The 26,907-nt window shown below is 43.0% G+C and overlaps 1 protein-coding gene across 1 annotated transcript in view; it reads left to right on the top strand.

Annotated features, from left to right (window-relative positions):
* LMO1 (LIM domain only 1) overlaps nt 1-26,907 on the top strand; it is a 332,446-nt gene that overhangs the window by 195,124 nt on the left and 110,415 nt on the right. The window lies entirely within an intron of this gene.

Genomic DNA, 26,907 nt, shown 5'->3' on the forward strand with positions numbered 1-26,907 from the left:
TGTTACAGAGATGTAGGGGAGGGTCTTCTAATATCCTTTTCTCTAGCTGCTTTAATCTTTTGGGCTGCCTTTCTTTCTACAAATGTTGACGAGGGAAAAATATTTAAATAAAATTGAACTGCATGAAAGAAGAAAGGAGGAAAAAATCTCCTTTTCCTGAAAATGTTCCAAACCCCTTAAAAATAAGGAAATTAAATTTCTCAGATGTCATTAATGTCTTTAGCTTCATTTTTTCCCCAAGTTTCGGAAAGTCAGTGGCTTTACAGTTTCACTCTTTCTCTTCCACTCCAGAAGGAAGGGGTATTGGAACACGGCACGGGAGCAAAAGGTAACATAGGAAACACAAAAAGAGAAGAGGGAAAAATCTCAGGATAACATGCAGACATCTGTATTCACAGCGCTCCAGTCAGATATCTGTATTCAGTGGCTTAAAAGTAGAAAATGATAGAAAGCTGTGATTGGAAATTCAATGCTTTGAAAACATAAGAAGAAACACATCCCATTTAAATTCTGCAAAATGGAAAAAATTCAAGGTAGGGAATTTTTCAGAAAAGTTTATTTCAACAAACTTCTTTCAGTTATGTGAATGAGGTATGCTCGGTATGCCAGGCACTGTCCCCACCCAGAGTACATCGTGTCCTCTCCCTGAGTATTTACTCACTGCTGAGTGCAAAGAGATAAAGTGCCACACTTACGGCCCCATGGGAAACACATGGCAGTCTTGAAATGCAGCTCTCTCAGGTCTCACAAGAAGGCCTTAACCAAAATCCCACTCTTCCTTATCATACTTTGTTTCTTTCTTTCTTTCCAATAGATACCGTCTCTAAAAATGTCTTTTGTTTGATTCATTGAGATCATGGTCTCAGCTTGTTGCAAGCACCACAGAATTTTACCCATTATGTTTTTTTTTTCCTGTTGCATATTGCTTATACACTGAGTTGCTAGCTTGCCATTTCTTCTTGCTCTGGATTCTTCCCTATGACGCCGAAGGGGACAGCTTCAGGAGCACAACGTTTTGTAATCTTGACCAGTGGGATAGCTTGTGTCCTATTGTCAATCAGTCCCTTTTGATCCAAACTCCATCCCCTCTTATTGACCATCTCTCCTTTTCCCACTAAATATTTCAACCCTGCTGTCTGCTCCCTTTGTGCTTCCTTTAATTCTCAGTATTTCTGCTGAAGGACTGAACCCTCCGTCAGTTTGTTTAATGGTGCAGAAAACAAAGCCTGGTTGGTGCAACCTCTGCTGAATAGGTCATCGATGACAGCAACCTGTGCTGTGGAAGTTAGCTCCCACTGGCAATGTTTTCAGTCCACTTGAATGAACCCTCCTGGGAGTCATTCTTTAAAGAGCCCAGGGGTAGGGAAGGCTGGAAAATGGAGAGAAAAGGAATAAAATAATTATAGAAATAACACTCCAACTTTCTCTGTTGTGCATGGATGTGGCTAATCAAAATGTGAAGTACCTTGGATATCTGTAGTCGGGGTAGGTTAAGAGGCTGTTCTTTTGTCCCACCGTGGACTCTGCAATGGAGGCAGTGACATTTTGTGTCTCTGGATTTTCTCTCTGTTGTTAGCTTAGGTGCTGCTGTGATCTTTGGGAACAAGCTCTTTCTCATAGGCACTTGCCCTTACTGAGCAAGGCATAGCCACAAGGGGAAATGGTCCTTGTGTGGACCACCAAGGGGAGGCTGCACCCAGCCCTGCAGCCCCATCTCCTCCAAACTGAGCGAAGATCTCAGAGGTGACCCATCACCAGAGCCAGACCCTCTGTGGCAGGAGGGAGAGGCACTGTGCAGGTGTAGAACAAACCCTGGCTCCCGGTGCTTTTGGATTGATTACACATCCCTCATCTTGAGAAATTTCCTCATTAAGCAAGTAGCTAATTATAAAGCAAGAGAGAACAATATTATCAACATTTTCATCTTAATGAAGTCCATTTTGTTTAGATACAATAGGAAGCAACCAGCAGCCATCTTTGTTAGAGGATGCTGATGGTTATGCCAATCAATTTCATAGAGCAAAACCATTTGAATTGTAGTAAATAAGGAAAACATCATCTGTGATGGAAAAGACTAGGGAAACAATTTTCTTTAATAATTAGAAAGCCAATTTCTTAAAAAGTGGTAGGCAAGTAGTTTCAAGAGTTTCACAGTGAATATCCAGCCAAAAATTAAACAACCAGGAAAGAAGATGCTGAAAAACATAAAATTTGATTTTTTAAAAGTACTTCTAAACCATGCATTGGATTTTGAAGAAACACTCCAGATATTTAAATCTTTATTTAAATCTTATTTAAGATTTAAGATTATTAAAGATATTAAGAAATTAAGATATTAAGATATTATTAAGATTTAAATCTTAATATTAAGATTTAAATCTTATTTACACAACCTAAATACTTGGGGAATATGTGTTTTCTTCATACAAGCAGAAAATGAATTGTATACAAGAAATGGAATACAATTTTAATCTATAAGATAAAGGGAAGAAGATGGGGAGAAACACTAATGTACGAGTTCATGGGCTAAAATTAATTTATCTTTCTGAATGGTAATAAAGAACATGCAATTAAAACCAGTCAAGAATGGCAGAAAATAAATAATTTTCTGAGTATCTCCCGTAGAATATAAGAAGAAAACCTGATCAGACATCATCCTCAAGCACATGCACATTTATTGCAGATGTTGCTCTAATTTTTAGGCAGGCTATGTACTCTAGAGGGTTTATTCTCATAGAACCTTTTGTTCTGCAAAAACTTTGAGATTTCCTAGTAAGTTTAACGTAGCTGACCTGCATGGCATAATGTCCATTACTTAGTTTCAGTCTGTATGCAGAAGTGTCTGTTTTACTCAGTAGAAGGCTATTCCTGTTAGCAAACTGCTTAAAGGGAGGGATGATGGATTTGCCACTAATCAGAACAGGGTAAGCACTATGCTGTGGAATATAGCATAGCTTACAAGTCATGTGATTTTTAGAAATTGTTAATGTTTTGGTGGTACATCTTAGCTGCATGATGACCTTCACCAAGGCTTTTGGGGGAAGGTGGAGCTGCATTACATCGCATTGGTTTGCTTTGTTGTTGTTGCTCTTGCCTACCTGTTGGCTGTGGTATTGCTGCAGCACGGCTTCCTCACCTCCTTCAACAGCTTCTAAGTCCTCTAACTTTTAGTTTATGAATGCTTCCAGGATTTTTAAAGCATTTTTTATTCTAGTTTGCTTTCAAGATCTGGCAACTAAACTAGAATTTCTGCAAAACCTCAAAATCAGCACTACTGCACATTTTAAAGAAAAAACGTTTATTTACATGTGAAATAGGGAGGCACTTGGAAAACAAGTTTTCTAGGAGCCCTTTTTGCCACTGGTTTATCACTTGTGCATGAAAATTACTGCTCTGCTATCAGTGGGGATTAACATTCTCTCCTTTGATTTAGAAATATGTTGTTTAAAATATCTTTCCAAAATGCTGATACTCTACAAGAAAACTTGGAAAAAATATTCTCTTGCAGATGGTGATTTCAGGCAATTTATTTTGAAATTCTTGGTTTTGATTTCATGGGTAACGATGATGGTCTTCTCAGCATGTTGTGCTCTGTGTGAGCTAAACAGTACATGCAGTGCAAGGACTCCACAAATGTCACAGCTAAATAATTGCCTGAGAACTCTGGTGCCTTGTGATGTAGCCATTGGAAAATGGTGCTTTGGGTCAGGAGGACTGGCTTACTTTACTGGGGACAGGACTCAGGGTGTATGTGGAGGCCTCACTGCAGGTGGTTTGCTGGTGTGCTAAGCATGGCAGGAAGAGAACAGCTTCTTGTTGTTAATGTCAAGAGGTGGTTAAAGAGAGGTTGATTCGATGTGCACTTGAAGTCCTACGTCACCTCATCTTTGCTTTTGTGAGACTGACCCACCCTGCCCTCTGAGCAGGATGATTCATAGAGTCCTCTTTTTGGTATTACAGAGGTAAGAACTTAGACAAATCACCTACCCAGAAAGGCAGGTGGTGTTATATCTGTGTAAGGCGTCCACCAGAGTTAAGGAGTAACCAGCGCTCTGCAACCTGCAGCACCCAGCCCAGATCTCCCTGACTGCACGTGGTGGTGAGCTGGCACGGCATGCAGGCACAGGGCTAGCTGCCTGGATGAGGGCTTCTGCACTGCAGCTAGCTTACAGATGTTGCAACCTGGTTTTCTAGGAGCAAGGCTTCCTGGGCTCTTGATGGCTGTAGCACTCTTTGTGATTGGAAATCACATTTGTAGGAGTTAATTTTCTTAAACAATTGTCCAGGACAAGTTTATTTGTGTCTCATAGCAGGAGAGCTAAGTGCAGCACAGCAAGAGAATTAATCACTGCTGCTGCCTTCTTGGTTTTTCACTGAGTGAACCACAGCCACACCAAATGTGAGAGGGTGCCATCTGATGGGAGAGCTGCACATGCAGGAGCTATTGCTTATGCACAGTTTTACTGAAGTATCATAAAACAGGTAGGACAGCTTATGGTATGTATCACAGGAACAGCAATGTTTTGTTAAGACAAGATGCTGTTGATTTTGTTTATCACAGTAGTTCAGGTATGTCCTGTCTTCCTCTGTCCTTGTCATCCTTTCGATTTGCTGACTCCATTTAGTTTCATCATGAAATTTCAGGAGACTTATACTTCAGTGTCACTCTTGAACACTTCTGATGCCTGTAAGAGTTTTGTTTCAGAGGTTTCAGTTCATTGAGCTGCAGATAAATGTTCTTTCTCATCTAAAACTCATCGCTTCCTTACCATCGGAGAAAAAAACACATTTAGGAAATTAGTTTGTGGCTTGCTTCAATTTGTTCCTCATCAACAGTACAGCAGCAAGGAATTGGCGCACAGCTACAAGTGTGTGTTCAAATTAAAAATGTATTCTGTACTTATTCTCATGTTGTGCTCTGATTATGGCAGAAAGATATTGATATCAAACAGCCAGGAGCACATAAGCACCGGGAGGCTGGGCCACCTTCTGACTTCTGGAGGAGAGGAGTGCGTGGGCAGTGCAAAGAGCAGGACACAGCAAGTGTGTGTGGAAAGCCTTCCATGCAGGAGAGTGTGGAAAGAAGAGTTTCTTGTGTTTTAATGGCAATAGTGCTAAGGAGCAGGAAACTGAAGAGTGAAGATGTGGATTAAGAGCCTGAAATTTCCCACAGACAATCCCTTCCTCTACCTGCTGGACATCTCTCTGTTGATGCAACCCAGGATACTGTTGGCCTTTCAGGCTGTAAGAGCACACTGCTGGTTCATACCCAGCTTTTCTTCCATCACAATGCCCAAGTCCTTCTCCTCTGGATTGTTCTAAAGGAGTTTGTTCTCCCAGTCTGTACTCGTGTCTGGAATTGCCTTGACCCAAATGCATCACCTTGTACTTGTCCTTGTTAAACCACTTCTGGTTCTCATGTGCCCACTTCTCAAGCGTGTCCTGGTCCATTTGGATTACATCCCTTCCTTCTATGATGTCAGCTACACAACGTTGAGGATGCACTCAATCGCATCATCTATGTCACTGACAAAGGTGTTAAAGAGTACCAGTCCCAAGACAGATCCCTGGGGGTCTGTCACCTCTCACGACTGACCTTATTTCAGAATGGTCATGACAGAATATGTACACTAAGAGAAGTGTATTTTGTGTGTTTTTTTTCTTTTTTAAGAATCCCATATAAGAGCAGAATCTATCTCACCCTGCAGTGGGCAGGCTGTGGTGACAGCATGCTTCTGACCTGGTGACTTGGTTATTTCTGTACAGATGCAGTGGCTAGCAAAGCTGGGAGCAGGAGAGGGACAGGCACCCCAGGGCTGCGAGAATGGGATTGAACCAACCCTCCTCTATCTAGTGCAGAACTTATTACTGCATAAAACAGAGGGATGTGAAGGGTCCAAGTGTGCTTTTAATAATCTGTGTTATGAACAGACTGTAATCTGCACAATTAAGCTTCTTGGAGTTGGCAGGCTTTTGTGCAGCTGGCAGCTTTCCTCTTGAATAAAGGTCAAAAAGAGGGGAGCAAATCAACCAATGTTGTGTACCTGTTTAAAGGTGTTCTGTAATGCTACTGAGTGACAGAAAGAATCTTGGTTGTGTTGGTGGCTCTGGCAACACGAGTTCTTTGTGTTGAGCTGAACCACCTGCCCATCTGCAGAGCAGAGGCCCCTGTGTGGGTACAAGTGCATGGGGCAGGATCCCTCCTTATCACTGAGCGGGCAACAGCAGGGCTGCCAGCATTTGCTCTTCAGTTCTTCAGTGTGGATCTGATGGCAGCGCTCTGTGGGTCAGGCCTCGTGGCCCTGCTCTGGAGTGCTGCCTTGGAGTTGTCCCTAATCACCATCCTTGAGTGCTGCCTAGGTTTTGAGGAGTGTTGCTGGACCTCCGAGGGAAAATGGTGGGAGCCTGCATGCTCATCCCTGGGCAGCCTTCTCACCATGCACAGTTTGATTTCTTCAATGCAGTGCAGATTCTATTGCTGGCAGGGAGATGGAGCATATGCAGCTCTACCCACATGGATGGTGTAAGATTGCTCTCCCAGTAGGATAGCCTCTTTTCTTGATTACGATGATGAGAAAGTGTTTTCATTTAAAGAGGAAAATGCTTGAATGGTTTTCTCATCCCTCACCCCTCCTCTTGGCAAGCAAACACACTGTTGGGGCACTGGGTTTATCACAGGCCAAAGGGGGAATTCTCTCAGGAGCCTCTTGTTGAAATGTTGGCAACACATCACTGAGCAGTTCTAAAGACTTCAGGAAGTCCCAAATTTCTCTGAATTTTCCCACCGTCAGCCTTGAATGTAAGTGGCCTCTTTGGCCTTGCAGACTCTGGGAGAACATCAAGGAACGCTCTCGCGGGTGCCGTGGTTTACCCATCCACATGGGGCCAGCCCCTTGGGACAGCAACGAAAGCCCACATGCTAATCTTTTTGTTTCCCTTAGTTATTTTTCCTTTCCCGAAGACATAAAGCAAAGAAATAATTTACTGGAGTCTTTTCTGTGAGGGTGAAGCGGGGAAGCCGTGCTGCTTTTGCTCTAGCGGGCGCACAGACCCTTCAGAAGATCTGTCCAGCTGTCTTGCCTCGCAGACTCTCTGCCTTTGCTCTGATTTCCCTCAGCTTTGTGTGTTGCTGTACAGTGCAAAATCAGGCGGGAATTAATTTCCCCCCATTTACACTTGAGCGTGCTGGGGCAAATTAATTATCCTACTGCCATGTACTCACAGAGAGGCATGCAGGGTCACTGGGGGAGGAAAGGCGGGTTCCTTTTTTGTCTGGAAATCAATTGTGGTCTGGCCAAAATCTCCTTTCTTCACTCATTCATTCCTTTTTTCCACCTTATTTTATCTTTCCTATTTTTACATAGGTGCTAAAATTAAGTGTTTACTGAATATAATTTCAAATGACAGTTTAACTTACTATTTTAACCAAAACTGTAATAGAAAAATATTTTCTCTTCATTGTTAAAATGCAACTTGATTCCTGCTTGGCTACCCACAGTCTGTAAACAAGAATGAGTATTTGATGTGTGGAATATATATTTTTTTTAAAATCACAGAATGGTTTAAGAATTAAACTAGAAACAAGATGAGGAAAAAGCCCTCAGAGCTGTAATCAAACATCCATTCCAACAGCTGAAACATGTTATTACATCCTTCAGCTGATTTATTGTACCCAAAGAGATTTCATAATCATTCTCAGTATTAAAACAAGGGGAATAGAGGCACATTTCAATAACAATGATTGTTGTTTGGAGAATGCCAATCATGTCTAGGAGTGTTATTTACATCAGACAATATGTAGATATTGTGCCTCCAAGCCTGTTCCTGTTCGTTTTTGTTCTGTGACTTACACAAATGAATGCTAAGAAATGTTGACAATGAGGTTCAATAGCTAAACACAATAACGGGGGGCCTGCTGACTTCCTTTGGGGAGAAGAGGAATCTTTACCACAAAAGTAATGCAATCTGATGTAAAGATAAATGCTACTCAGATGTCTCAGCTCTCTTTGGTATGAAAGGTGGGGAGAAATTGAATTCCGTGCTAATTTTAATTTGTATTCGCACATTAACTATACCTAATTTGAAAACAATTAAAAGACAGGAATGAGAAAACCAGATGTGGAGCAGTGGAACGTATTGCCAGAGAAGCAGACTTCACTTTGTGTTATTTTCTAACACACAGTTTTATTTTTGCTGGTGTCTGTCACAAATCCTAAAATACCATTACAGAGTTAGCAGATGGTTCCCAAGTATTCATACCTGATAAAGCCTCCTGGGTGATCAAGCACTGAAAAATCAATATATTTTTCAACTTTCAATGGCTAGCTATTCAGTTTCATTACATCTCGCTATTCCTCCATGGCCACTGTGATATGGACACTTACTTCACCATTGCATTAAGCTCTAATCTCCGGGCTGGCTGATACAGACAGTTAATGAATAGCTGGAGTACCACCTCGGTATGCTTCACAATTCTTCTGATCTCAGTAGGATGTTTCGAGGACTGTGATCTTGTGTTTAGTAACACCCTGCTTCTTCCCCTCTTTTTTCCACACGTGCACAGACACCCCTCTCCAGCTGTCACCTTGCCGAGCTCTGAAAGGAAAATTCTGTACACACATTTTAGCAGAAATATTTTGCCGTGGCATCTGACTCTTTTAAGTAAATAATATTAGTAAGTCAGATCCATGCCCCCTGGGTAACTGTATGAGTCACACTCTTAAATCTATCATTTTCAATAAAGCCACAACTAGAGCTAGGTCTTCAAAACATCCTGTTTTGTCTCCACACTGCCTACATCCCCTCCAAATACCTGTGCTCTCTCACTGGCTGCCAGTGCTTTCTTTACATCATGTTTCCTGCTCCTAACTTTTTCACACAGAGGATGATGATGCACTGGAACAGGTTGCCCAAGGAGGCTGCGGATGCCCGATCCATGGAGGCATTCAAGGCCAGGCTGGATGTGGCTCTGGGCAGCCTGGTCTGGTGGTTGGCGACCTTGCACACAGGAGGGGGGTTTGAAACTAGATGATCAGTGTGGTCCTTTTCAACTCAGGCCATTCCGTGATTCTATGATTCTATGAACATCAACTCATATACGGGAAAGTCACTAACAGTAAATGACAAAGCACGTGTCAGCTTTTCAGTTATGACAAGTACCTGATTAGTGGCCTTGTCACATTTTGGGCTTGATCAGGAGCTTGACTTCTCACATAGGGCACCTCTTTGTACTCCAACTGTATGAAAAAATCGGTGCAAAACATGCTTTTGAGAGCTGAAATAGTGCATGCTCATGCACTGGAGCGCCCCACAGGTTCTGATTTTACTTTAGTGTTAAAGGTTTCCCTGAATTTTGCTGTTACAGTTGTTTTCAGGTGGCAGTGATGGTTTGCTGCCGTTGTTTTAAAACCATGAGGCGAGGTCCAGAGACACAGCCCAGACTTATTTTACATGCATCAAGGCACCATGACATTGGCAAGCCTGGGGCACCCAGAAAAGCTATTCAGTCTGATTAAGGCATATCTTAAATTTCAAACATAGGCCTTGATTCAATCCAAAGCGCGGGAGATGAGGAGCTGTTGAAAATGGAAGCATAGATACAAACAACGCGAGCGCTCCCTCCCAGCTGCAGAAGGCAGCCGCGAGCCCCTGTGTGCACGGCCGATCAGTGCCGGCCCTTCCTGCATCAGCGTGAGGCCTGGCGCTTGCTGGGCGGTTGGCACGCCGTTCTCCTAATGGTGCTGTCACATCGTTCAGGTGGTGAAGCTTGTCACTGAGGTCCAGCGGTCTTGTTCCCCCTTGGGCTGCGGGTCTCAGCCCTTGCTGTCTGGTCAGGGACTGATAAAATGGAGAGAAGGCCCGTGGCACCTGTAGGCAGCACCTGCAGCTGTGCTGCATCCTGGAGCCCTGGCACTGCCCTGCTGCGCGGAGGGATTTATACTGTTGGAAGTCCTGGCTAAAAATGCTTTTGTGCGGTGATTAATTGACCTTAACAAGTTTAAGGATGCTTATTTGCACACAGTTATGAAGTGTTGCAATATGTCACAAATGAGAGCGGCTTCCATTATAAACATAATGGCATAAACAGTGAAAGCTGGTTATATTTCCTTAAAAGTTCATTGCAGGGAAATGGGGAAGCTTGAGAAGCTAAACAAATCCAGGCAATAATGGAAATGTAGCATGAAATTACTTCTGTAAACAACAGCCATTCATTATTTGAACATTTTTCATAAGAGAGTAAGCAGACGAGTGTTGATGTTAAAGGGTGTGCGTGGAGGGGGAGGTGGTAGGGGGGAGATTATGAATTTCAAAAGAAATCATCCAGGGTTATGCAGACAGACAGACATCTGCTCAAACAATAAATATGTAAAGCACTGATTGATCCCCGAATATTAACAATCAATGCCATTTTCTTCATTAACTTCTGAGTGGAACACAAAGAAAGGTATATTTGATTTAAGAGGAAAGGAAGGGAGCACTATTTAATGTTGATTTGGTGTAGTGAATAACCCCAGAGAGAAATGTAAATACCAGGCTGCAATAACATGACAGCACACTAATCATATTTACAAACTATATTAAATCTGTCCATTGTGCTTGCCTGGCTGCGGATTGGTTCGATTGTAATTGTCATTGTAACCAGTGCTGGCTTATGGGAGAATTTAACTGCAGTGATATAAGGTGAGTGCTAGGCTTATTATTACTTTATTATTACCCGGTTTATGTTTATTAAAACAATTTGTCATGCAGAACAGGAATGGGAGAATGGGAACATTAAATCGTGCTGTACTCAACCTGAAGAAATGAGTTACAATAAAATTAATGGCAGGCAGGCCACAGCTGACACTTGTAGCCGTGTGGAGCAGCTACACACTGGTTCGTTTCATTTGCTGATCGTTTCTTGTTAGGGTCACGCCATTAAACTTACATATTGAGAACTACTGAAAATCTGAGGCAATGAAGGTAAAGTTTATGAAGCAAAAGTGGGGTTTTTTTTCCGCTGCTAATGCATTCCTTTCAATTATTACAGAAATCAGGAATGCAGATTGAAAGTTTAAATCATACTGAGTTATTAAAGATGTGTGTTGGAGTGAATGTCCTTCAATTTTACAGAGGCTTAGAGAGCTGAGAAAGAGCTGAGTTTAGGCTAAAGTGAGACCATTCTCTAAAGGCTTTGAGCAAAGAGAACAGCAAGAATAGTGGTCATGAAAGGTCTCATAACAAGTTTAATAAAAGCTGCTTTATTTTCTTTCCCTGAAACTCAAGGGGTCCTTATTTGATATCTTCAAATTTATTTCAGCCCAAATCTTCATTATTTTAAAGTGGAGGCAGGAGGCGATGACCATGGGAATAGCATTGAGCCTCCTGGAATTCAGCAAAGAGGCACAGTGACATAAACCCCTCTCGTGACACAATTACAGAAGAAATTAAAAGTGTCAGGCTCTATGTACTTTAGCTGCATAGAAGAAATCCGGCCTCCTGATGAAACATCTTTGTACATGAAAAAGTAATGCCCTGCCCTTGTTTCCCATTATACAACAATGTTAAGGAGTCTTCTGGGGTGATTATTAGGGATTTGGTGAAGCACAATAAATGCTGAAGATTAAATCTGAGCGCTAGCAATTAGTATTGGGGGAGGGAGAGTGCTTTTTCCCTTTCTTTTAAAAAGGTATTTATTAATGAAGCTATTTAAAGAAAATCGAGCCAACTGCTGAAGTTGAGAAATGTGAACCTTTCATTTCTAGCACTTTTAGACTTGTGTAAGTCCTACAAAGTCCATGGGGTTATTCTTGATTTATACCAGTGTGAGCAAGTAGAAGATCAGGCTGTCTCTGTGGGATTTTTTTTTTCTCCTTTTTCTTTTCTAAGCTAAGATAGTTTTCTTTAAAGTCTTGGAGAAAGCCTTCAAAGAGTTGGATTTAGCCACGTGTTCCCTACCTGTGTCCCCAATCTCAAGGGCTGGACCAAATGTCCAAGAGCTCAGCATCCAAACACTTCGACAGAAGGCTGGAATGGGAACTGAACTCTCCAGAAAATCCAGTTTGATGAAGCAAGTGAAGATATTTCAAGGATTTTGTTTTAGAGAACGGTTTTCCTTTTGGTTACCCAATAAGGTGAATGGCAGATATTTTTTCTTTCAGAAGTAATTTTGCATTCAGTCTCGGTGGTGAAGCCTCTGTGATTGCAAAGGGCACTCCAAACCTGAGAGAAACCCATGTAAAAAAAAAAATAATAATAAAAAAATCCCCTGTACTTACTTAGTACTCCTTCACAAGCCAATTGCTCCCTTGAAATAATAGCTACTTCTCTGAAAGCAGCAGAAGTTTCCTTTGTGAATGTAAAAGGAGAGATCAGAGGCCTTGTCTCAAAGATTATTTTCCCTGGCGAGGTCTAATGCAGTAAGTGTCATCCACCGTGATGGCAAGCACTCTTGGTGGACCCACATCTTGGAGCCTTGGGGACCCATGGGGCGGTTCATATCTGCCTTGTGATGTGGTGCTTCAGCTGTGAATAATAGAAAAGTGGTTTAGGGAAATAGGGCAATCAATGAAAGAATCATTTTTTCTGTGACTTCAAGCTCTGTGGTTGGTAGGGATGGAATGAGGATGTGGGGAGGGATGGATCCGGGGCTTTCGCTGTCCTAAGTAAGTGACAGCTTAGGGCTGCTGTGGAGGTGGCACAGTGGAAACAAAGCAGGCAGCAGATTCCCGTACGTTGCTGGCGCCGAGTGCTTTTCTGTGCCTTCTTTTACATTCATTTAAAAGAAAACACACTTTATTAAAACATGTTGACCTCCATGGCTTGCCGAATAGGCTTTTAAATGTTACAACAGAGCTCTGACCCAGCATTTTTAAAAGTAGCATTTTAGTGTAATCTTCCATCTTCATTTGTATTTTTGAAACACTCAGTAAACTTAAGGGGAAACAAGCTAGTCCTTTATTCCCTTACGTGTAAAACTCATGAACTCTAAGTAACGTACACGCACTGAATAGCAGTCCTCGCTGTACATGCAAACATCCCTTTGACGTGAAGGACAAGGATAGAGTATAGAATGTTTGAGTCCTATTTATCACTTGGATTATTAATAATAATAACATCTGGCATTTTTATAGCACTTCACATTTTCAAAATGCTGCATAAACATTAACTAAATGGTAGTTAAGTGTGCATCAATGATATTCAGAGCCATTACCCTCTACCATGCTAACACACTCACTGTGGGTCTGCACTGAAATGTGAGTACTGCTGCTCGCTGGAAAATCTTTATGGCTCACATGAAGTACCAGCTTTCCTGGAAGAACTACAGTGACCATTTTTCATTGTGTTTCATGTGCACCCAAAGGCTTTTGTCCGTATTGTGGATTAATGGTCTGCAAAATTTCAGTTTATTGGGGAAAAATAAGTTGTTGATTTTACTTACAGGAGCATAAAAACAAAACAAAACAAGTGTAGGGTTCAGAAGCCAAAATGCTGCTCTTATTTAAAATCCCATTTTAGTTTGCGTTCTCCATGGCCATGCCCTTTACACCCCGTATCCTGGCTGCAGATTTGGGGTTAACCCACCCCTCAGAGCCACAGGCTGTGCTCTTGCCTATGTCACATTGCTGAAAAAGGTGGTGCTTGATGTCTTTGACCAGGAATAGAGGAAGGAGCATTTTATGAACCAGTGCCATGACAGTTCTCATGCATGGTTCTCAAAGAAAGTACCTGTGCTTTCCTGGTGTTTACCCCGCACCCCCAGTTTGCAATATACTTATCTGTAGCTAGGGTAACTTGTATTGCAGTCCTGCTGCTTCTTCCATGCTTTAGTGCTTTTCTGCCATTTCACAGAAGATTTTAGAAGTGCCTTGCACCCCTGTCAATAGCGGTGGCAAGCTTGTACCTCAAACCAATTTCCTGTGTCCCCCCACCCATGGGGAGCGGAAGCCAAGGGAAATGTCAAATAGCGGTTTTCATGCTGGATTGCATCGATGTAATCCAGGAGGGAATGAATAATTCCACTGTCACTTAATTAAAAGTTTTAAGACCTTACGTCTTTGACCTTGCTCTTGAGCTGAACACATAAAAGCAAAATGGCTTGCAGCCTTAATCTCACTTTGTGCCATTGCCCTCTGATGAGAGAATCCTCTTGGTACCGGTGATTTGTCATTGAAGCGAAGGGCTGCGTGCACTGCCTGCTCCTATCTTCCACGGTGAGTCTACCTTGACGAAGTTTCTTGCTATCTTTAGTTCTTCTCCCTGGAGCACCTAGCACATGAGGACAAGAGGGATCTCAGCCCCACAGCTTCATTTTGGACCTGTTAACTGTAACTACTGATGTCGTTTACAAGGATAAACCCTTAAAGCCAGGCCAAGGTAGACAAAGAAAGAACACTGAGGTAATTCCCTTTGGACAGCAGAGATTGGTGTTCAAGTTATTGAAAATCTGTGTAACTCATTTTCTCTTTTGTCATACTTAAAAAATCCATGAAGTTTGGCTGAGTGCAAACAATAAGCTTTTATTGTTGCTGCCCTTCTTCATAAATGTGTAATCTTCTGGGACCATCAGAAAAGCTTTGGTACAACAAATTAAAAGTCTCTAAACTTTCCCATGTCTCCTCGGACACTTTGTAGACCTGCAAATATCAAGCAGTAATCAATATAATGCTGCTCTAATACTTTCAGACAAAGGGGCAGCTCCTGAGCCAGGAGCAGGGAGCAGCAGTCTCTTGGCTGGGCACGAGAGCTGCTGTAAAACGTGGAAGATCAGCAGCCTTTGGCAGGTCCAGCTGCATGCGGGTTAGCAGGGCTTGCAGATGGGCCTTCTGTCCCACCACCACCTCCCTTATCTAGCAGTGTGCCTGAATCCTTCCTGTCTGGCAGGTCACACTGTGTTTTGTGATCTCTTGTTTCTTTCACACGTGTACACATTTCCCTAACAAGCCAATTATATTATAGCCAACAGGGGGACTTGGAAATTCTCTCTCTTCATCGTTTCAGCTTAGTAAGCTAGTTTAACACTGCTATCTTAGTACTGCCTTTATTTTCTCTGTGAGAGAATTGTATTATTTCACTTTGGGGCAAGGCACAGGGTATTGAATTACAGAACATTTGCACTTTCATACCTCGCCAGTGGAACAACCTTGTCAGTTTAAAGGCTTCAGCAGAAAATATCCAGTGTGGGCCAGCAAGAGTGAAAATCAAGGTTGCTTTTTTTTTTGGTCTCATCAGTAAGGAGTAACCGCCTGCTTTCTATCCCCAGAGCTGCGGCTGTTAGAGCATGGCCTGTTCCTGTGCCCATCTACATCAACGTTAAAGCTTGCCTCTGACCTCCTGACCTCTGGATCAGGCCCATCGTCTACTTATCTTCTCCCATATTACTGGCACACCTTTACCTTAGGTCTTGATTTCTGCGGAGCTCTTTAGGTCAAGCTCTATCTCATTGATGTGCTCGGGCTTAAATTGATTCAGGGAGAGTCTGGCTGTTCTGAAGAAGTGGTCATTTTTCTTAAGCGCTTTCTATTTTTAGGTCAGCCTCCCTGTGTTGGTGCCTGGCTGGCAGGGTGGCAGTGTGCTTAATGACAGAGCCACTCTGGTGCTGCACTGGTGCTCAGGGTTCCCCACCACTTCCATCCAGGTGATGGGACAGCACAGTGCGCGTCCCTTGGAAAAATATCAACTGCTTGCATTCTGCTAGCTCTACGAATGTTTTCAGCCAGGTAGGTGCTGAGTTGCTTATTGTGTAAAATGGGGCCAATTCTGGTTGCACAGCCTCCATGCAGTAAGGCGATGCAGAGGCAGCAGAGGCGCTGTGGCTTTCCAGGTGCACACAACAGGACTGACATGGGAGCTTTACAGTGCCATGGTCTGGGAAGCACTAGCTTAGGAAGCAGCTTCTGGGCAACATCTGTGCATGGGAGCTCGTGGGAGTGGGCATCCTGTCCTCCACCCTTACGTACAGGAATGATGAGACCTTTATAAAGTGATGCTGCGCTCTGCTTTGTCTGAAAGCTATGAGCTTCTCTGAAGTCGGGGAGGGTTACACAGTCATACTAACAATTGGATTTAAGAAGCGCATCATCTTTTTCTTTAGCCAAAACTTTGGTCACTGCTGGGGGCCAAGGAGGCCCATCCATTCATGCCAATTAGCCTGCAGCTATTTGCAGCTATTAGCAGCACTTTGGGTAGCTCCTCTGAAACATCTTCAGTTGGCCACTAGCAGTAAAAAAAGATGCCTTCCTGTACTCCGAGCAACAGTGCCTTTGTTTTTTAATTGCTTATGTATGGGAACTGCTGAGCCATGGCCTGAACCTCTGATGGATCACCTGAGGTGAGCAGTGAGTCAGCCAGAGGAGCACAGGTGAAGGCAATTCACCTGTGCTGCCAGAATAGGTGGAGCCAGGCTCCACCCCTCCTGGACCTATTTAAGAGCTGGCTACCAGCAGGGAAGGGTCTCTTCTGGAGATCCACTCTGCTTGGGTTTTGTAAGTGAGCTCAGGATAAAGGTAAGCTTTCTGTCTATTCTCTTTTTGTTGTCACAATCTGCTTTGCCTAACTCTCTTTTTTGTCGCTTTTTTGTAATTATAACATCTTACTATTCATTGATTATGCAGCTTCTCAAGTTAGTCTTTAAAGGGAACATCAAAGGAGAGTCCTCAAGGAGAGAGGACAGCAGTGCAGGTGACAGCTGACATGTCCAAGTGATCTTATGGGACGGAGCCATGGCTCACAGTGTCTGGATGACCCTGTTGCAGTCAGGCTGTTTTGTGGGGCAGTGCCATTACTTGATTATTCTGTGAGAAATTTCAGAAATACCATTGCTTTATGAGCCTGACTTCTATGATGATAGATTTCTAAAAGCAAAAATGTGAATTTAAATTATTTGTATTCATGCGAGCATGGTAGAGATTTTTGGAATCACTGCAGCAAGTTATGGATGATGCATGAAATGAAAAAATCCCTGCCCAGTGCACAAGGAATACAGAAAGGGTTGTGCTGTGCTGTACTGTACTGTGCTACAGGATGTGTGCTCTTTGGGGAGAGGCTGTTGTATTTCTGAAAAGCACCCAGCTGCCTCAGCAGAGGGCAGCAGTATGGATTGCACCCTGTGTTGTCCTCGTGGTGCTCACTGTTCCTGAGGGTTAGCTGGGAGAATGGCCACGTCACAGTGAGTTGTTTTCACAGACCTATGGAAACTCAGTCTGTTAAACAGTTAATTAGAGTCTCCAATTATGAGCTGAATTTATTTTGCAAGAAAGTTGCACTTGTTCTTTTCAGCGAGAGGAAAAAAAAAAAAAATAAGCAATTCAAATCATTTTGAAGTTTCATTCCTTCATTCATTAGGAGACTTAGCTTGCAAAATCCTAATTAAAAAGAACATCTTGTGTTAATGAAAACGTTCTAATTTTTTACCTTATTAAGTTAGTTAATTTTTTTCTGGAGCATTCAGCAAGGCGAGGCCTCCTTAACAGCTTTGCTCATGTTTATATTCTTTGATTGCAAAATTTGTGAGACAAAAGAGAGCTAAACTCATTCTGTGGTGCCCTCCAGTTAACTGTTCAGTTGAAAAATGACCTTCATAACTAAGTCCCTTGCCTTTTCATCGATATCAAGGAGTTACAACTCTAACCTACAGTTGAGGAGGTGGCTTCAGACTGGTAAACCATCAGAAATTGCTTGAGCACCCTGTGGAGTCTAGATATTTATAGATATCTAGGAGGAGTACAGATAACTGAATAATTTGAATCTGAATTCTGAAGTAGCCTAGGGCTTTTCTGCTGGCTTTCAAGTCCAGCATCCACTTGCATGACATTTAGACATTAAAAGCTGAAGTTTACTTCAGTGCCTAATAATTCTGCATCAGACACGATAATACTGAAAGCCGGAGATCACAGAAGGTGCATTTAGCTCTCTACTATAGTGCAACACCTGGGAAGATAGCAATTTTTGGAGATTTTAAAAATAGCTGTACTATATCTGAGGGTATGTTAACTGTGAAACGCATTCATTTATTCAGTCTCAAGATGGAATGTGGAATTCTTGGCTGGTGTAAATCGGGATGGCTGTAAGTCAGCTGTGCTGAGCTGAGATGCTTGCAGGGAATCTGACCCAGAGGGTCTCTGGCCACTAATGCGGCTCTAGAAGTGGGGTTACTAATATTCAAAATCTCTCCATAGGCAGAAATTACTATAAAACTCTTTCATTCCTTACAGAAGTACAGATCAGGGATGTAAATATATTTTGCATTTGCTCCAAGCACTGCAAAAATGTTTGTTAAAGTATCAAGGAATCATAGAAATGCATAGGATGGAAGGGACCTCCAGAGGCCATCCGTCCTTTCTCCAACTCTGAGCACATCCGGTTGGAGCAGGCTGCTCGGGCTTTCAGCTCCCAGGACAGACACTGCACAGCTTCTCTGCACAATGAGCACCAGTACTGTCCGCTCTTGTAGCAAAAAAAAAAGCTTTTCTTAATATCTCAGCAGATTTTCCCAAGCTTGAACTTGTGTCCGTTGCATCTCATTGCTGTGCACCAACTAGGGTCTCACTGCATGTCCCTTGTACCTTCTTATTAGGTAGCAACACACAGTGCTGATGTCTCTCCTTTGTTCCCTCTTCTTCAAACTGAGAAAACCCAGTTCCACATACTGTATGGCTTCCATCTCCCTACTCATATCAGTGCCTGCTGCTGCACTTGCTCCAGTGTGTGAATATCTTCTCAGTACAGGGGAGCACAGAATAGACCACCATGCTCCAGGTGCAGTCTTATCAGTGCTGAATGAAGGGATCCATCACTGCCCTCAACCTACAGTGCCCTGGCAAATGCAGCCCCTTGTGCAGCTGGCTGCACTGCATGCAGCTGGCTGCCTTGGCTGCAGGGGACACTGCTGGCTTGAGTTCATGTCCTCCACCAGGCCCCCAGCTGCTTCTGTGCAGGGCTGTTTTGTGTCCTGTTGGCCCCCAGCCTGTACTGCTATGTGCTCTTACTCCATCCTAGCTGCAGAAATACGTGGGGTTTTGATTTCAGGAACACTGTATTGTCTACTTCTGGTTAATAAGGAGCTATTGTTGGAAGCACTCATATTAAGGAGAGGTGAAAAGCCTTCTTCAGTCCTTTGTTTTATTGTTGAGGATTTGCTGATATTTAAAGGGAATATCTTTCAACGATACTTTCTGCTTACTATTTGCTTTCTCCTGATACTTTAGCAGCTAATTTTCACCAGTGCAAGTGCTTGTAAAAATGAAGTGCTGAGCTGGAATGCTCAAATGTTCACACAGAATGTGCACATCAAACTGTGGGTCAGAGCAGTGCTGTATTATGTGTGCAGCTGCTCCCCACTAACACTTGCAGAGCAAACTTTGGATATAATGTGCCAGGAAAGCACTGGAGACTCTTCACCAGCTACCTATACAGGGAAAGAATTGCACGATAAAATTGAGACTCATTTAAAGTAATGATCAAATCTGAGGAAATGGCAATCTGTATGCAGACATTCCACAAGCAGAAAAAGAAGCTAAATTCACCGGGTGAATTATTTGCTGCCAATTATTCTCTCAGCTCTAATACTCGGTTTTAAATATTTAGTTAGATCCACTTTCAACCTGAGATTTCAGTTTTCATTTAACGTTATGAGTGACTATATATATGTCTGTGTATATGACACGTGTTATTTTCATTATGTCTCCTTTGAGCAGTAGCGTGAATTGCCTGTCTCTGGTTTTGTGAGGGTTTTGGACAAGGTGTAAGCCTTTTCTCTGTGGATTTTGGTAGTTGTCTAAGTACCTCTTTGATCTGAAAGTGACCCTGCCGTGTTGAAATGTGGACTTGGCTAACTTCATGGCAGGACTCTTGGAGAATTACAAGATGGCTGTAAAGATGCACTAACCCTTTTCAGGACCTAAATTAAGCTTTAAATCAAAGCTAACTAGAATGCCACCAAAGCTTTTCCATTAAGGGTGGCTTACACACCCTTACACTGTGATGCACAGAAAACATCGTAAATTTTGGGCCTGGTCTGAAACCCTGAAGTTCTGTCTTTACTTTCAAAGTTCACAAAATGCTTCTTCACCACCAGTGAGCAATCCAGTGTTTGTGTGAATTGGTTTCTGAGTGTGAAGGCAGTTGCTGACCTAGAAGGCAGCTGGCACTAGACAATTATCACCAGAAACTGAATCTCAGCTCTGGTCTGTCATTCTAGTTATCAGTGTGCAGGATGTGCTGTGCCACCATTTTAAGGCAATAAATATTAAGCATTTGAGGGATCTCTTTCTGCTAGACTAAGTCCTTATTTGTGACTGATGCATACAGCTGCAGTATGGGACATCACTGCCTGCTTCTTTGTATGATGCTCTGTCCTTGAACACAAAGATGGTAGCGGTTTGCCCACCATAGGGAAGAAACATCAGTTATTTTCTTGTTTATCTAACCTGCTGCATCCATCACATCACAAGAAATACAGAGAGCTGTTGGAGAGGGTCCAGAAGAGAGCCACAAAGATGATCAGGGGACTGGAACACCTCCCATACAAAGACAGGTTGAGAGAGCTGGGCTTGGAGCTGAGGGAGAAAAGAAGGCTGCGGGGTGACCTCATTGCAGCCTTTCAATACCTAAAGGGAGCCTACAAAGAGGAGGGGAATCAACTCTTTGAAAGGGTTGATAACTGCAGGATAAGGGGAAATGGTTTTAAGTTGAGGGAGGGAAGATTTAGGTTGGATGTCAGGGGGAAGTTCTTTACAGAGAGAGTGGTGAGGTGCTGGAACAGGCTGCCCAGAGAGGTTGTGGATGCCCCATCCCTGGAGGTGTTCAAGGCCAGAATGGATGGGGCCCTGGGCAGCCTGGTCTGGTATGAAATGGGGAGGTTGGTGGCCCTGCATGTGGCAGGGGGGTTGGAAATTCATGATCATTGAAGTCGCTTCCAATTCTGACCGTGATCACTGAAGGTGGTGGTGGGGAGGTACACAAGAAATGAAGTATGACATCTCCCTCCTGAAAATAAGATTTGCTTGGCCATGAATGAGTGCTTGAGAAGAGTGTGAGAAGGCGGCTACAGCTGAGGGCAACCTGGGCAGCATCTGCACTTGCTCTTTGGCACTGGGTTGCTGAGGCTGTCCTGAATGAAATTGGACTGAATTGAGAATAGCCTGAGCTGTTGTTTGCAGGGGCTTCAGGCGCACCCTGTAATAAGATGAAGGTCAGGGCAATTTGCCCGAGCTCCCTGCTCCCAGGGGCCAGGAGGACATGACTTGTTTGGGAGCAGCCTTATCAATAACTGCTCAAGCAAAGATTTGGCTTAGAATCTCACGGAGCTCTGTGTGTTCCTGCTCAGAAAATGTGGGTGTTATAACACCATTGTGAAACACCAGGATGAAATAGTCCATTGCACTGCCAACGTTTGGCTTTAGAGCTAGGGCAGGAGAGGAAAGAATTGCTAATGCTCCAAGGAGCAGCTAGTCAGCTTGAGGGCCTCACATGTGCCAGCTGGATTCAAGTTCAAATCTGGAGAGGATCCAGTAATGAAATGCCATCCTCCAAAAGCCACTGGCTGGAGGTGGCAGTCCTCTGGAGGGTGCTGGGTGGAGAGTTGACTCTCTCTCTTATCTGCATGCTCTTGCACGTTGCAGTTAGAAAAATGCATCAAATTTCTATGCTTTTAACTTTGAAAAATCCTTCGGAAAATTGCTGACAAAATTGTTGCGATTTCCCTTCCCCTTTGCCATCCCCTGGATGAAATTGAAACATTTCCACTGACCTGAATTGGCTCTAGGGTTCTCATGCAGTCCCAGCTTTACCAAGGCCAAAGTTTTTCCCCCTGTGTCTCTTGCACGTAGTGGAATGTTTACAAGTGGAAGAATCTGACATTTTAATAGAAAAGCTGATGGGGATCTGTGAATTTTCTGAAAAGTCTGGGGTCAGTTCTTCTGTGATGAAAATTTCAGGTTGAAGCAGACTTGTGCCTTCCAGCCAGTGCGAAAGAAGGATTTCCACTGAAGAGACGTCATCCAGGGTGCATCACTTTCTCCATGATGTAATGTGGGAGTGTGGTGAGGCACTAGCCTGGTTTTTGAGCTGGAGAGCAGAGCAGCAGTTTTGCCCTGGAATCCACAAAGCGAATGCAAGTGTGCCTTTGGCAGTCTCCAGAAGGCTGCTTAAGCATAGCCTCATGGATGGACCTCCCCTTCCCACCCCGGTCTCTGTGCTCCAGTCGTATAAATACTTAAATAATTATTTTTTAGAGTTGTGAGAAAGCTCTATCAATTGGCTCTACAGAACCTATTCTATATTCTATTAGCTGAGCAACTTTCTACCATCATAGCAGCTTTTCACTGTTTTCTATTTCATTAGCATTCATTTTCTTTAGACATATGACACACTACCCACTGGAAATTTAGGCATCTGGGAACATAAAGCTAAAAGCTGAGGCTTGCTTCAGTGCTTACAGCCCGCAAAATTTTATTGCCTAACCTGCCTTTACCTAAATCACAGCAAAATGACAAACTTTTTGATGCGTGTAAGAAAAGACCTGAAACAGAGTTAAACTGCAAGCTTGATGGATGCAAACTGACATAAAGCATCACAATGGCACACATCAGAGACAGATGTTTTCTGCAACTCCAGTTCAGTTGCATTTTTGCAGAGTGCGCCTCTGATTGGCTAAACTTGCTGCTTGTAAAAAGATCTGGGTCTGGAGTTCAAACTCAAATCTCCATGAGTAATTGGCATGCTGATGGTATTATTCTCACAGGTGGAAATGGGTAATGCAAATTTTAGAAGCAGCACGTCTGTTCTTTCAGCTAATCGGATATAAGTTCTACAGGAATGACCACATTAGCAACCTCAGTGTCATAACTAGAGGGACACAGATCAACAGCTCTGTGGATGCTAATGTGGAGGAATTTGAAAATCTGAGCCACAGATTTATACGTACCTGGCTGATGCTGGCTTCTGCTCTCAGAAAGTCTACTATAGCATCCCTGAGCCAAAAAGGTCACAAGCTGAAGGGCTGTGGTGGAAGGCAGTCCCAGGCTCACTTCCAGAGAATAGCAAACAGAAAATAGCTTGGAGTGTTTCCGGTAGAAACTGGCCCTAGCAAGAGTAAGATGCATGAGTACAGCTCAGTGTCTGTGTGGTTGCTACTTCCCAGGCAAGAAGGCCCTGAGAAAAAGTGAGGTTAGATGCTAAGTCATTATTTGCTTTTTGGGGTGAATTGTGTGGATTGATTTTGTTCACATTGTTCATTTGAGATCTCATTGGGTAGGAACCATCCAAACACATTGCTCAAGAAAATGCCAATCTTCTGTCTCTTCACTTAGGCAAGAGATGAGAAGAAACGCAGCGTAGTGATGGTCTTCAAATCACTGCAAGTGAGACTGAGATCCTGCTGGCTAGAGGGGTGAAATGCCTGGCCTCTAAGTCCCTGCTGCTCCTTCAGCAGAACTGTAGAGACATCTGCTGTGGGCTGTTGTCAGCTCCCCAGTTTTTCTTTTGCAAAAAGCCAGATGGGATACAAAAGCAGAGTTTGTACTGCTTCGCATCCACCTTGAATTTTCTGTTTTCTTAGTGATGTGTTACAGGCTGACAAGAGTGTTACATTTGTCAGCTGTGTGTGCTGGCTCTTCCTTTCCCCTCATACATGGGGAGAAACCATATAGCCTGAGAGTAAATACTGCAGAAACGCTCTGAGATGTCAGTCATTGGATGTGCTTTTGTTTTCATATCTTGCCCGGGTGAAATACACAGAAATCCAACATTCACTAGTAGATACCAACTCCTTAGGACAGCTACAGCTGAAAGCCAACCACCAACACATATCCAAAACAAGCCTGTGCAAAGCTGTTAACCCAAAATCTGGCACTTTGGGCAGCTTGCCAATATTTTAATACACTTGGATTGATGTCTCAGGAATTATTCAAATTATAACCCGTATTTTGTTATCTAATGCATTTTATATCTACTCCTTAGAACTCCACAAACAAAATGTTTACGAGCCTGTGTGCACACACTCATATGGAACTCTGGAAGGATATTGTGCAGTGTTTTGTCACTTGTTCCTGGTCCATTACTTATCTCAAAATATATCTAAAATTAAAAGTTAGCCAGATAGTTCTTTCTTAGCAGTTACATGCTTCATCATTTGGAATGTTGCAGCTTTCTCAGTAAGTAAATGATGCAGTCTTCTGGATTTTGTGAAGAGTTCCTCCAAACTGATGAAAAAAGTTTATCGTGTAATTTTTCAGGAATCTATTTCATATTGGTCCTAGAGAAGTTGACCTAGTAAGTGTTATCATACCTCTTGCAGGACCTGTGTGATTTTTATTCTAGTGATAGCTGAGGAAGGACCTTAAATTTCAGTACTCAAGTACTGGGAGGAGTGAGTTACCAAAGAAAACCTCAGTAAATTTCATTTTTAGCTTTTAGGATGATTGTTTTTGCTGTTTCCTTACATTGGACCTTCCTGTCATTTGGGTGGTTTATTTCAGTTCACAAAAGGAATGGTGGCTGCAGTGAACTTTGTAGGAGCTCACTATCTCTTCCATGCAGCTTCAGTAGGGCTGCCCAGCACCTCACATAGAGCTCTAAGTTTGCTACAAATCTGTGAATACCAGTGGGTACGTTATCTGGTGCTATTCTCAGCATTCTGGTGGAAATCTGAGACCGTATCCTGCTTAGTTTTGCATGGTCCATTGAGGGGAAAAAGTAACCCTTAGTTTTCTTTGTCTTAATTGAAAGTCAGAAGACCAGCAATTTTTTTTCCTGCAAGTTGTAAAGCTGTATTTTGCTGTATGCAAATGTTTTGGTGTCTTCTTTCAGGTAAATGGCCTTAGACCCAGTATATTGAACTTAAATGGCATTAGAGCCTCCTATTCAGCAGGCCTAGTCAGACATTATGTGTATTCAGAAAAACGGAGACAATTTAGCGAGTGATAAAATGAAGCATGCACTCCCATAATGAGAAACTTTCCTAAGCTGGACCTGATAAATTATATTTTCATGTGTTGTTGTGCCCTTGTGTCAAACCTTGGATTTTGCACACAGTTGCATCATCTCCAGGATAATAAGATGACTTTTTAATCTCTCTTTAATTCTGTATCAGGAAAATGGCTTTATTAACCTCTGGCTACTAAGCAATAATATATCTGATGTGCTTTGTGGTTCTGCTTGCTTTCTGTTGCTTCTCCTGGAGAAGCACGATAACCTCTGAAGAGACTCCATATGCTAGACAGAGAGATGGAAGTCCAGTTCTAACTATTAATCTAACAGTTTTCAGACACCTGTATTTAAATAGCTGTTGCTGCTGCTTTCCTCATAAGGTAGTTCAAACATGATGTGATATTAAAAGAAATGCAGATGCCTTCATAAAAAAATTACATCTGCAAAGAATGCTCCCTGTCCAGACAGCTGTTTTCTCCTGGCTCTGAGTGCTTTCAGCATTTAATCTGTAGAACCTGAGCTTTAAGTACAATAAATGTTATTCAAGGGAGGCAAAAATAAAATCACCCACAAGAAGCTGTGGAAGGATGTTCCTTTACCTAGTAATGAATAACTCAAATGGCAGAGAAATTCAATGGCAATGTCCACTGGAAAATAAGAGTCCTGACCATATCTGCACAGCAAACTGAGCAAGATCAAGCATGTGCAAATGAGTTTTTAATGCTCAGAAGAAATATAGTGAAGTCACAGCTGTTAGCTACTTATTGCTGGGAAGGCGAAGAGAATTTTATATATTGTTAGGCAAAGAATAGTATACAGAAGAGAGAACCTCACTGCTTTCACTGTCTAAATTGGTGGTGTGGCCATGTTTTGGGTGCTGTCAGTTTTTCTCAAAACCCATCTCAAAGGGATGCTTGGGGCATGCACAGCCCTTTGCATTGCCTCATCCTCATTTCAGCCAGGCCCATTGAGATACAGAAGCGTGGGATCCCTGCAGCCAGCAGCTCACAGCCGCCTGCATCAGCAGGTGCAGCGCTGCCCGCCAGCTCTCGGGGGGGCCCCCAGGGCCTCCCATGCACTGGTTCCTGCTGCTTGGGGGCACAGCTCCCCTCCCTGCAAGGATTTGGTAGAAATGGTGAGCAGCTGTCTCGCACAGAAGCTTGATCCCTTGCAACAGTTGCTCCTGGAGAGACTGCATCAGTGGCCATGAATGCTGTAGGGCCAGCAGCTGACATCAGAGAAAGCTAGCTGAGAATTTCTGTGGAGGGCAAAGGCTCAGTCTCACAGGGAGCCATATTCATTTCCTAACCCTGCATTTTGAACAGTGATAGAGTAGAAAAAAAAACCTGCAGGACTGTTTAGAGGGACGTGGTCTGGATACAAGGTCTGGCAGAGGAAGTGTTTAAATTTTTGGTATCGAGTGGCTGAGATAGCACAACATAATTCATATATTCTTTCCTAAGAGCTGGCCACTGTGAGAGGAGATACTGTGTTAATTGAATTTGCTGTTTGATCTAGCATGGCAGTTTCTTTGCCTTTAGCAAAAAAGGAAGAATCAACTTCTCAGATTACCAGTGCATGTTTATACAGACAGTTGACATTTTCTTCATCATCTGCTGTCTCGTGATTTTATGTCAAAAGAAAGGTAGAGCTGTGGTTACAGATGCACTGAAATCTGCATCTCTGGGATCTCTCAGAAGGTCTTTGATGCCATGTGGCAGTGTGTGAGTTTGGCTGGGTCACCTGTGCCTCAGCCCAAGTCTCCTATAAGAAGGTGGGAATCTTCCCTGTGACCCGAACGTTAGTTCTACAGCCTGCTTCAAGCTGGTGGGTGCTACCCCATTGATCTCACATGGATTAGACCTGCAGTCTCAGACTGGGGAATGGTAGCTCATAAACTCTTTGCAGTGATGTTATGAGGCTTAATTAATCGAAAGAAATTAATGGAAAGGAATTTAAATGGAAGAAGTGAAAGCGAATATTATGATTGTGTGGAAGAAT

This window comes from Lagopus muta, chromosome 6 (genome assembly GCF_023343835.1).
Source record: "Lagopus muta isolate bLagMut1 chromosome 6, bLagMut1 primary, whole genome shotgun sequence".
Classification (NCBI taxonomy): domain Eukaryota; kingdom Metazoa; phylum Chordata; class Aves; order Galliformes; family Phasianidae; genus Lagopus; species Lagopus muta.